The sequence below is a fragment of the Culex quinquefasciatus genome, chromosome 2 (assembly GCF_015732765.1).
Source record: "Culex quinquefasciatus strain JHB chromosome 2, VPISU_Cqui_1.0_pri_paternal, whole genome shotgun sequence".
NCBI classification, from domain to species: Eukaryota; Metazoa; Arthropoda; class Insecta; order Diptera; family Culicidae; genus Culex; species Culex quinquefasciatus.
Genome location: NC_051862.1, coordinates 104,787,412 through 104,799,026, shown reverse-complemented (window position 1 = coordinate 104,799,026; position 11,615 = coordinate 104,787,412). Strand labels below are relative to the sequence as shown.

Below are 11,615 nucleotides of genomic sequence, written 5' to 3'. Positions count from 1 at the left end.
AAAAACGAATGGACTTAGGTGGGATTCGAACTCACACCTTTGGATTGATGGTCTGGGACGCTAACCAGTCGTCCATCATGGAGTGAATGCTCTATAACTGATTTGATCCGTAGTGGCGAAATAATGTCACAAGGTATAACACCGTCTCAAAAACAGCCCAGGGCCATCTCATATACTCATTAACTGGACGAGGGAGTCGTGGATTGCCTGGCCCGAGATCTGCATTACAGATCAATATCTGTACAATTTCGCAAGAAATCGTTAGCCAGAGAAAGGTATTCGCTACAAAGGTTTTCGAGATATTTGGTGGTTACTAACCTAACCGTCTCAGTTGAAACATACTATGGTCATGGCCAAGTCCTGCCAAGACGATCAATACATACATACATACAGTGAGTCAAATATTTGTCCGTACCCCCCGTATTATTTGGGCACCTACCTCACCTCCATACTCGGAGTAATCCTTCTAATTATTATTTAATTTTTTTCCCGACCCGAGCAGACGGAAATAACTTGGGAAGGTCAGTTTTTGATATTGTGAGAAGATCGAAATATGTTATTGGGATGATCGGATTAGTTGTTAAAATAACAAAAATCAATAACAAAGATTTGTTCGAAGAATAACTTAAACTGTTATTATGTTGTTATTGCAATAACAAACCAATAACACAGAAGGAATCATGAAGGAATAACAAGATTTGTTATTTTGTGCGGAGAGGTGGACCCGGGCAGACGGTAATAACAAAATTCATGTCATTTGAATAACAAATTTTGTTAAAATAACAGAAACTGTTATTGAATATTCTTGTAAATAAATTTTGGAAGAAAAAATAATAACAGTTTCTGTTATTTTAACAAAAAATGTTATTGGGATGATATTCAATTGGAAATTTGAAATAAGATAATAATAACAGTTTAAGTTATGTTTTTCCATTAAATTCCATAATAACAGGAAATGTTATTGGTTTGATATTCCATTGGAAATGTGAAATAAGATGATAATAACAGTTCAAGTTATGTTTTCCATTTTGTTGTATAATAACAGGAACTGTTATTGGTTTGATATTCCATTGGGAATAAGGAATAAGACGATAATAACAGTTTAAGTTAATCATTTTGAAACTCGAGAACAATGTAAATGGGCCAACGTGAGTTTGCAGACGAAAGTTGTATCCTACTCACTCTAAATGTTAACATCCATTGACTTGTTCAGGATACACTATTTGAACCCATTACTTTGTTTTGCTAGAAATTACAGCACTGTTCGAATTCCAGCTTTCCTTTTCAGTCATTTAAAAATACTGGCAGAGCTGTTTCTGTCAGAATCCTGCAAGAATGTCTTGACTGAGATAATGCAACTAACTTGCTTGCAACTTTGCTTAGTCTCGATCGATATAATCGTTTTTTTTATTCGCTTACATGTTCTCATAGGTAAATTCACAAATATAGAACGATTAGAGGCGAAAGTGTCTAGGTAGAGGAGATTAAATCAAATCAAATTTTGTCGTTAATGCCCGAAACGATTAACAGTTTCGTCGACTGAAAGTCCTAGTTGTTGACGCTGCCGGGGTGGCCTGGCGGTCTGCACATGATCTGGTGAGACGTCGTGTCCCACATGTACACAAAGCGGTCCGCAGATCGAGCCTCGAACCATCAGGTGACCACGCACATCTTAGCATGATGAATGATGAGAACCTTGACGCAGCGTATCGCCGATCGTCTCAAATCTGTAACGTGTTGTACATCGAGCAGGACAACATGTAAGACCCGCGCCAATCCGGTGATCGTGTCCACGTGTCCTCTAAATCTGAATATCACCTCCCGCTTGGGATGTCCCTCATCTTAATCTCAATTTCAATCCTACCGGAAATGATCTGCCCCTGCTGAAGCAAATCGGGAAAGTTCAAAGTAGATCCCACCTGTACACTAGGAGATATTGCCGAGGATCGGGTGTCCCTTCATCGTACACGTCCGAACGTCTCACACGGCCACCATATTGTCCGTGCTGGAAGGGTAAAGATTCACGATCTGTGAAAAGTGTACCTCCATCACAGCACCCGTGTGACCATTCATCACCCCAACGTTGTCGCATTGCTCACCGTACTCGTTTTACCGACAAATCTGCCGAACAAATCCCGTCGAAACCAAATACTGACCCTCTGGCTAGAACTTGGTAGAAAAGTTCTCCCAGCCGTGACCTCGACGAGCGTCCCAGTGGACCGGGTCCACTAACAGCAAAATTGTTGTTCGATGAGCTGCTTGTCCTCATCAGATCGGTGTGAATCTGTGGAACCATGACGAGCGCGTCACTCTGACGCGTCTAACTACGCTGGAACCACTTTTAACTAAATTTTTCCTCGCAAAAAAACGTTGCTACTGCACCTCCAAAAAAATAATCCAAACAAACAGCTGAGCTGAGGCCGTCGCGATGCTCATGACCTTGAAGTGAAATGAGGAGGTTTCCCCCATGACGCAACTGTCAAATGGGATTCATTCAAAACAAACAGCTACCAACCTGGCTACCAAGGGATCTGTTCTACCAACGGGTACCATCCACAGATGATGTAATTTTTTAAAGCATTTCCGTTTCGAGTCAAAATCTAGACTAAGTCTTGTTTTGATTTGGTCCTTCAAATAAATCCGGACATTCTGGAAGACCTGGTTTTATAAACAAATGACAACATGAAGTATATCCTGCTTACTCCATAGAGTAATCTACGTGCGTATGTATTGCGTGTACGTACACGAAAATAAAGTGAGGTTAAATTTTGTCAGCCTGCAAAATCAAATGGTGCGCTAGTGTGCGTACGCGAAACGTCATAAAGCTCTATTGGTGTGAAAAGTTTAATAAACAAAAGTTCAGATTTTTTTTTATATTTTCGAGCTCCAATACGCACACACGTCATTATTGAACGCCCCCTGCTCAAACGTCAACAGTGTTATCGCAGCAGGCACTTGCTTTTCGTCGTCGCGGTCGTCGCAGCAGGCTGCGTTTCGCGAGTGTAAACATTGTTGTCTTTTGTTGTGAAGTTTCGAACGCGGGTGTTTGTTTGTGTTCACTTGTTTAGTGGGAGGAACAAGAAGCTGCCCTCTGTGCCTGTGTCTGGGACAACTCCACCCTTGCCAAGTTTTTTTTTCATTTGACGGCAAAACATTGAATTAAGGAGAAGCCGGTGGCAACTGCGAGCGATGTGGCCTCTCAGATTGTGGAAGCTGGCCGTGGAGGCCAAACTGTTATGGTTTTCAACGACGAAGGAACCAACGGGACCGCGCACCGGAAGATTCTGACGGAATAAACAATCTGGTTCTATACTGCCCATGATCACATAAATGTCCCATATGCATTTTCAACAAGTTGAGAAAACGAGCTTCGAAGTTTAAAAACATTTTCTCATTAATTTTAAATATACAATCATTATACTAAAAATTCATTCAACATAGTTCTCAAACATGCTCTTGTTTATGCTTTAGATAGGTTTGTATTGAAATTAGTCTTGATTTTTCTCTTTCAATTTGAAAAAGTACGCAGGATGGGACCTGGTATGTGAACATTTTCTACATAGTGCATCAATATGTTCGCAAACCAGCCCGATCGCAGCATGCTGCCTAGGTAACCCCAGTAGTAAACAAAATTTTCAGCAGAAAGTCGGGAAAATTTGTATTTTTTTAAAATTAATTAATTAGCCATTTGGGAGATTTGTGTGACCGTGAAATGGATGAAAACCATTCAAGATGGCCGGTCTGTATAATTGCTGACTATATTCAAAAGATTGGAGAATCCGAAAGGTATGTTTAGGACATAATATTTTGTAGAGGGACTGGTTTGTGAACATTATCACGATGGGACTCATATTTGAACATTTTTCAGATGGGACAAACAAATTTGTCGTTGATTACTGAATTTCTGGAACAAAGTGGTAAATATTATTAGTGTAGCTTAAAGTAACACCACAAACGAAGCTATTCCGATATCTAAGTCAAAATCGACAAAAATGCATATGGGACATTTATGCGAACATGGGCAGTATAGTTGTTGTGATGAATGTAGCGCACACGAAACCGAGCACCGTGCGGTCTGTGTTTAGATTGTCCAAGAGAGATGCAGCAGGCAAGACATTTACGCCAAGAAGACGGTTCTAACAGGTAACTTGTTTGATTTAGTGGAAGCCGGTGTAACTGTGATTGAAGTGGTCCTCGGATCGTCGCTGAAGGCGCCGGATCCAGTTAGGCGCGCAACTCATCGCCAGAAAATACCTGTTCAAAGGAAAACAACATTCAAATTCGTATCCACCTGGAGCTGCCCGCTAGTTGTCGGTCCGGAAGGAGCTATTGACGAAGCGATTGGCTTGATATAATGATGAAATATCATCAGAATCTGGGCTTAGCACGAAGTAGAAACGAACCGTGAATCTACTAGCAGAAGAATTGTGAGGAGAAGAAGATTCTGAGAGCGAAATGAATCGAGGGCGATCAGAAAAAATCGCCAGCAGGAAGTGCGCCCAAAATCATCGTCCGGGTGGAGTTCAACAAGAAGACTACAAAGAAAAAGGCAATCAATGATTAACAACAGCATCTATCCTTTAGATAAGTATATTTTCTGATTTTTAATTAGTGTGAATTGATACTTTGTGTTTTTATTGTTCTCTTTCAGCGTCGCAGCGATTCAACAATTTCATTCAAATGCGAACATTTCGTTGGGTAACGAGTTTCGGTTATTTTCGGCAGCATCTGGTATGTAAGTTTAATATTATTTGAAGTGAGGGTATCACTTGCTAGTGAGAATTTGTCTAAAATTAGCTTGCAAAAGGATTGCATGCACTAGTAATCGGCGGAACCACATGTTGATCGACTTTAAATCTACTAACGGATAATTAAAAGGTTGGCAGTTTTTAAGACGAGATTTTTTGCGTTCCGTTGTATACTAAAGTATACATGCCGGGTCCGGTGGCGCAGTGGTTAGCGTGGTAGCCTCTTACCCCAGTATGGCCTGGGTTTAATCCCAGACGGACCCGGTGGCATTTTTCGAGACGAGATTTGCCTGATCACGCCTTCTATCGGATGGGGAAGTAAAACGTTGGTCCATTAGCGTAAAAGAGGTTTTGAGTGACTCACCACACATAACCTTCGGACGCCTAGAAATGAGCAGAAACTTGCAACAGAGCCCACAAAAGACCCGGGGGTCGTTAAAGTGGATTGCTTTGCTTTTTTTGTATAATAAGGTTAATGTAGGTCGTTAGGTCAGTTCTGGAGCAAAATTTTAAAATAGCGCATAAACATTTATTCAGCTGGAACCATTTCGCAAATCGGCAGGCTTCTGGCAACTTTTTTACAAAATTGTTCCTCAGCTACCATTTAACACTTCAGGTTTTGTAAAATAGTAAAATAGTTACCTATTGCCTGGGTTATTGCAAAACAGTCCAAGCACTCAAAAAGCTCATGCACCATTTTCAAATGTTGCTCAAGAGTTCAGGTGCACTCATTCAACTCAATCGGGATTCTGAAACGGAATTCGTAAATGTTTCGAATTGAATTACGTTTTATAATTTTAATTGAGTCGACAGTTAAGGAGTTGTCTGTCTGGAATTGTAACAGAAATTTGAAATATTTTTTTCCAAAAAATACTTTATGCTTGAAAAATATTTTTTTCGTCAAATTAGGCCTAGAAAACTGGAATGAGGGAGGGTCCCAAACTGGGAGGGGGTATAACAACGAATAAAAATGTTTTAAGGACCAAATTCTCAATCACCCAAAATATGGTTGTCTTCAAAGTGGAATATCTTTCGACAATCAAAACGGTGTGAGATTTCTTTACAAATTTATTTCAAAGATCGATCCACCTGTTAGGCCAGATCAATTAAAAATTCGTATCAAAAATCAAAAACCTATTTTTTAGGAAAACGCAATTTTCACCGATAAAATATTTTCATATTTATAGATTCTGATTCAGGCCGGTAAAACACAAATTTCTACTAATAAATCTCTGAGGGTTATCTCGGTTTATACTAATTTGTTCCAACCACGCCGTGCAATTTTCTGCCCCCGGGATATAGCTTTCCATGTGATGAAATAATAACACTTTTTGTTATGCAATCAATCCATATTAATAACATTTTTGTTATTTGGGTGCTCCCCATCCATGGCTCAGAATAACAAACCTTGTTATTCTATTGTTCTGGATTCTATGTTATTAGTATGTTATTACAATAACAGAGCAATAACAATTTGAGTTATTTTTCGAACAAATCTTTGTTATGGAAATTTGTTATTTTAACAACTAATCCGATCATCCCAATAACGGATTTTGATCTTCTCACAATATCAAAAACTGACCTTCCCAAGTTATTTCCGTCTGCTCGGGGAGCAGCATAATAACAAAAAATGTTATTGAACTGGTATGTCTCCATAACAAAAAAAAGTTATTGTTTTGGTTTATTTGTAATTTGCAAATAAACCTGCAGTTGCCATAACTCCTCTGTACTAGCCAGGGCTGCAGAGTCGGGTACCTCCAAGCGACTTTGAATCCATACTTTGAAGACAACTCCGACTCTTGATGCAGGATATGTCGTCAACGACGACTTTAGCTCTCCAAAAATACCCGACTTCACAGATTCCGACTCCAAGTAAAAGTTGCTGAAAATTAGATGCCCGAGCAGACGGAAATAACTTGGGAAGGTCAGTTTTTGATATTGTGAGAAGATCGAAATATGTTATTGGGATGATCGGATTAGTTGTTAAAATAACAAAAATCAATAACAAAGATTTGTTCGAAGAATAACTTAAACTGTTATTATGTTGTTATTGCAATAACAAACCAATAACACAGAAGGAATCATGAAGGAATAACAAGATTTGTTATTTTGTGCGGAGAGGTGGAGCAGCATAATAACAAAAAATGTTATTGAACTGGTATGTCTCCATAACAAAAAAAGTTATTGTTTTGGTTTATTTGTAATTTGCAAATAAACCTGCAGTTGCCATAACTCCTCTGTACTAGCCAGGGCTGCAGAGTCGGGTACCTCCAAGCGACTTTGAATCCATACTTTGAAGACAACTCCGACTCTTGATGCAGGATATGTCGTCAACGACGACTTTAGCTCTCCAAAATACCCGACATCACAGATTCCGACTCCAAGTAAAAGTTGCTGAAAATTAGATGAATCTGATGCAGTCTCCGAGGTCACACTCCAGCTCGAACTTCAACATCAGCTCCGACTTCCTGGCTCTGTGAAAATAATAACAGTTTTTGTTATTCACACTTCCAAAATTCTCAATAAATAAATCAATTCCGTTAGGGAATATAACAAAAAAAAAAAAGAAAACTCTCAAAAGTTAATTTATCGGATTAATTTTAGCTTGAAACCCCATTTCATGGTGAAATAATGACCCCGATGAAATTGGTCAAAATTATTTCATAGTTCTAGCCAATTTTAGTAAAATCCCTTAGGGGGTATATCAAATAATTAAAAAAATCAACTTTCAAAATTTCAACTTTTTAGAATAATTTTAGCTTAAGGACCCCATTTCATGGCCAAAATAATGACCCTGACGAAATTGGTCAAAATTATCCCATAGTTCTAACCATTTTAAACAAAGTCCTTTAGGGGGTATATCAAATAATTAAAAAAATCAACTTTCAAAATTTCAACTTTTTAGAATAATTTTAGCTTAAGGACCCCATTTCATGGCCAAAATAATGACCCTGACGAAATTGTTCAAAATTATCCCATAGTTCTAACCATTTTAAACTAAGTCCTTTAGGGGGTATATCAAATAATTAAAAAAATCAACTTTCAAAATTTCAACTTTTTAGAATAATTTTAGCTTAAGGACCCCATTTCATGGCCAAAATAATGACCCTGACGAAATTGGTCAAAATTATCCCATAGTTCTAACCATTTTAAACTAAGTCCTTTAGGGAGTATATCAAATAATTAAAAAAATCAAATTTCAAAATTTCAACTTTTTAGAATAATTTTAGCTTAAGGACCCCATTTCATGACCAAAATAATGATCCCGACGAAATTGGTAAAAATTATCCCATAGTTCTAACCATTTTAAACTAAGTCCTTTAGGGAGTATATCAAATAATTAAAAAAATCAAATTTCAAAATTTCAACTTTTTAGAATAATTTAGCTTAAGGACCCCATTTCATGACCAAAATAATGATCCCGACGAAATTGGTAAAAATTATCCCATAGTTCTAGCCAATTTTAACAAAGTCCCTTAGGGGGTATATCAAATAATTAAAAAAAATCAACTTTCAAAATTTCAACTTTTTAGAATAATTTTAGCTTAAGAACCCCATTTCATGACCAAAATAATGACCCCGACGAAATTGGTCAAAATTATCCCATAGTTCTAGCCAATTTTAACAAAGTCCCTTAGGGGGTATATCAAATAATTAAAAAAAATCAACTTTCAAAATTTTTAACTTTTTAGAATAATTTTAGCTTAAGGACCCCATTTCATGGCCAAAATAATGACCCCGACGAAATTGGTCAAAATTATCCCATAGTTCTAGCCAATTTTAGCAAAGTCTCTTAGGGGGTATATCAAATAATTAAAAAAATCAACTTCCAAAATTTCAACTTTTTAGAATAATTTTAGCTTAAGGACCCCATTTCATGGCCAAAATATTGACCCCGACGAAATTAGACAAAATTATCCCAAAGATCTAAACATATTTAACAAAAGAAAAATAATAACAGATTGTGTTATGGACACTTAGAAACTTTTCCATTTGTGCGATTTGTTGTAATTTTATTTCTAAGTCAGTATACCGAACGAATAACAAATTTTGTTATTAGGAGAGTTTTGAAATGTATCACATTTCCTCTTATTGGCGTGTTATTAAACATTTTCAATATAATATCACTTCAATACCAAATTTTGTTATTTTATCAGAAACTGTTATTATTTTTTCTTCTTGAAGTTGAACTTCAGGTTAAAATAATAACACTTTTTGTTATTTTAACAGGATTTGTTATTGAAATATTATTAATTTTGTTATTACCGTCTGCCCGGGCTGTTTGTTTACAAACCCACTACAGGCCTTAGTTTTGCTTGAAATTTATTTAGAATCTCAGTAACTCAAAATTGGGTATCAGTTACTTTCAGTTAAATTAACATAAAATCGCTTGTACACTGTTTGCCGTTTGATGTTTTGATATAAATTATCTGTAAAGAATAATAAAAACTCTGCATTTAGCTAAAGACAGTTCCTTGAGCCGACCCTGGATTGAATTGACTTGCCGAGCTGGAGAGAGCTGTCAAACTTGACTTTGCCATCGACTGTTTTTATTTACTTTGAAACTAAAATTATTTTTTTGATAAATTTGATCACCGTTTTCGTAAAGTCCGTGTGGAATTAGTTTTTTGTGAGGTGATTATGCTGGCCTTATAAATTGACGTAAAGCAACTGGGTAACATTGTTTTTTTGATTTTTCAGGGATGCGATTGAAATTTGTCGTTTGTGCGATGTCTGTGCATCAAATTGTGGTCGCGTGTTATCATCCGGCGTGGACGCAACTGAACGGCCGCAGCAGTTTTCTGAATGAGGAGGCATTTCTCCGAAAAATGTGCTGCTTAATCGTCGCTCCGTGTCCCATCATACGTCCCATTAAAAAGTTCATGAACAAGAGGAATGCGGTCACGTTCCGGCTGTTCAACCGTATCCAGCAGGATTCGCTGTTTATCGACGAGACCGCCCCGCAGCTTGTGATCGTTCCGGTGTCTGCGTCGGGTGGTTCCGGCGACGACGATCCTTGTGCTCCGTCCCGAGCGTACACTTCCGCCGACATGATCGAGCCAGAAAAGGACAAACAGGAGTAGGAAAAGTTCGGGGTGTACTTTAACGACGATTACGACTACCTGTAGCATCTAAAGGAACCCGAAAGGAACGAAGTCTACTGGAAACCGGTACAGCCCAGCTCGGTGTTTGCGTCGGAGGTGGAGGGATTAAAGAAGACACAGATGGAGCCTGAGCTGCGGCCGGATTGGGATCCGGTCGTAGTGGCTGCGCTGAACGAGGATTTCCACCACGAAAACCCGGACAATGCGTTGGATGATAACTTTATGGAGCTGGAGGTAGACTCGAACGAGGCAGAAATGTCCGATGAAGAGGAGGAGCGGGACGGGTTGACACCGCTGGCGTTTGACCAAGTCACGCTTCACGGAATACCTCGATGAGTAGTTGTGTGATCCGGAGGAAAGAGCGTCGTACGAAGTGGCGTACGGCAAGCAGTGGGAGAATCCTAAAGCTGCAAGAAGTCTCGTCTGATGAGAAGGAGATGGGCGTGCTGGAGGTCCAAGACGAGTCACAGAAAAAGTAAGCGAGAGTATCCTGTCCACGTACAGCAACATTTACAACCACCCGAAGCTGATCGAGGAGCCGCGCAAGGCACCAAGGATCAGCATCAACCCGAAAAGTGGCCTTTTCCGATGAACGTGCTCGGTGCGACCGTCAGGGTCAAGTCGTTCTTCAAGCTGAACCAGGACGAGAGTCAGTCGAAGCCAGCCGGTTCCAAGTCACTGTGCAACGGCAGTGTAATCCAACTGAAAGACAAATCGCCTGAGGATAAGCGCGAGCGCAAGAAGCTGCTGAAGGACTACCGCGTGGAGCGGCGAATAGAGCGCAAGGCCAACACGCCCGCGTTCAAGAAGGAGAAGAAGCAGCAGGAGAAGAGCCAACAGAACATATGCGTCAACGGGGTGTATCCCATTTGGCATAAAGCCATTTGGCATAATACCGTTTGGCATAACGCCGTTTGGCATAATGCCGTTTGGCATAATGGACGTTTGGCATAACGGTCATTTGGCATAATGGCCATTTGGCATAATGGTCATTTGGCATAATGATATTAAATTTTCAAAATTATGTCAATTCCATAGACTGGGATCAATCGGCACTACAGTTTGAATGAGGACAGCAGTTTTAGTACATTTTAAAAGCTTAACATTTAGAAAACGATGCACTTTTTTGAATGTTATAGAATTTATAACACTTCTTCAGTTTTTCAGGCAGCTTGCTTGCCCACTGAGAATTTTGGCTCGAGCCATGAGTCGATCTGGTTCGAGATCGAGCCCGAATCGAGTCGAGGCTCAAGCAAAATTCTCAGTGGGTGGTTACATGAGAGTAGCCTGCCCTAATATTTTCTGCAGTAGCAGCAAGTGCTGGCCGAAGAGCTTAAAGAAAAAGTTGAAGTTTTCAGCGGTGGTGTTATAAAATCTGTAACATTCTTAATATTTGACGGATCTTGGCACACTCTTCGGTTCCTTGGTTGTTCCTGGGTTGCTCCCTGGAACACGAACTATGAGGTCAAATTCAATAATCAATAAGGGACTAAAAACTCAAAACCAAAACGCACCGATTATACGGGTTTAAATCCAATTTAAATTTCAAAGTCAAAGCGCCAGGTCCTGTCACAATCAATCAAGCTCATATTTGGGATTCGGGCTTTGTGCATCTAGGGAATCATGACCTGAAATGAACGCAAAATTCGCTCATTTTGTTACATCCTACCAATATATACTCATTCATATTACAGGGTAAATATTAATTGAATATTTTATCAGCAAGTGGCGCTACTTCCATTCAAATATACACAAAACTGAG

General features: G+C 39.1%; 2 pseudogenes; one reads left to right on the top strand and one right to left on the bottom strand.

Annotated features, from left to right (window-relative positions):
* Positions 1–1,250: 1,250 nt before the first annotated feature.
* Positions 1,251–9,289, bottom strand: LOC119766158 (annotated as a pseudogene).
* On the top strand, positions 9,160–10,792 carry LOC6046100 (annotated as a pseudogene).
* The last annotated feature ends 823 nt before the right edge of the window (positions 10,793–11,615 follow it).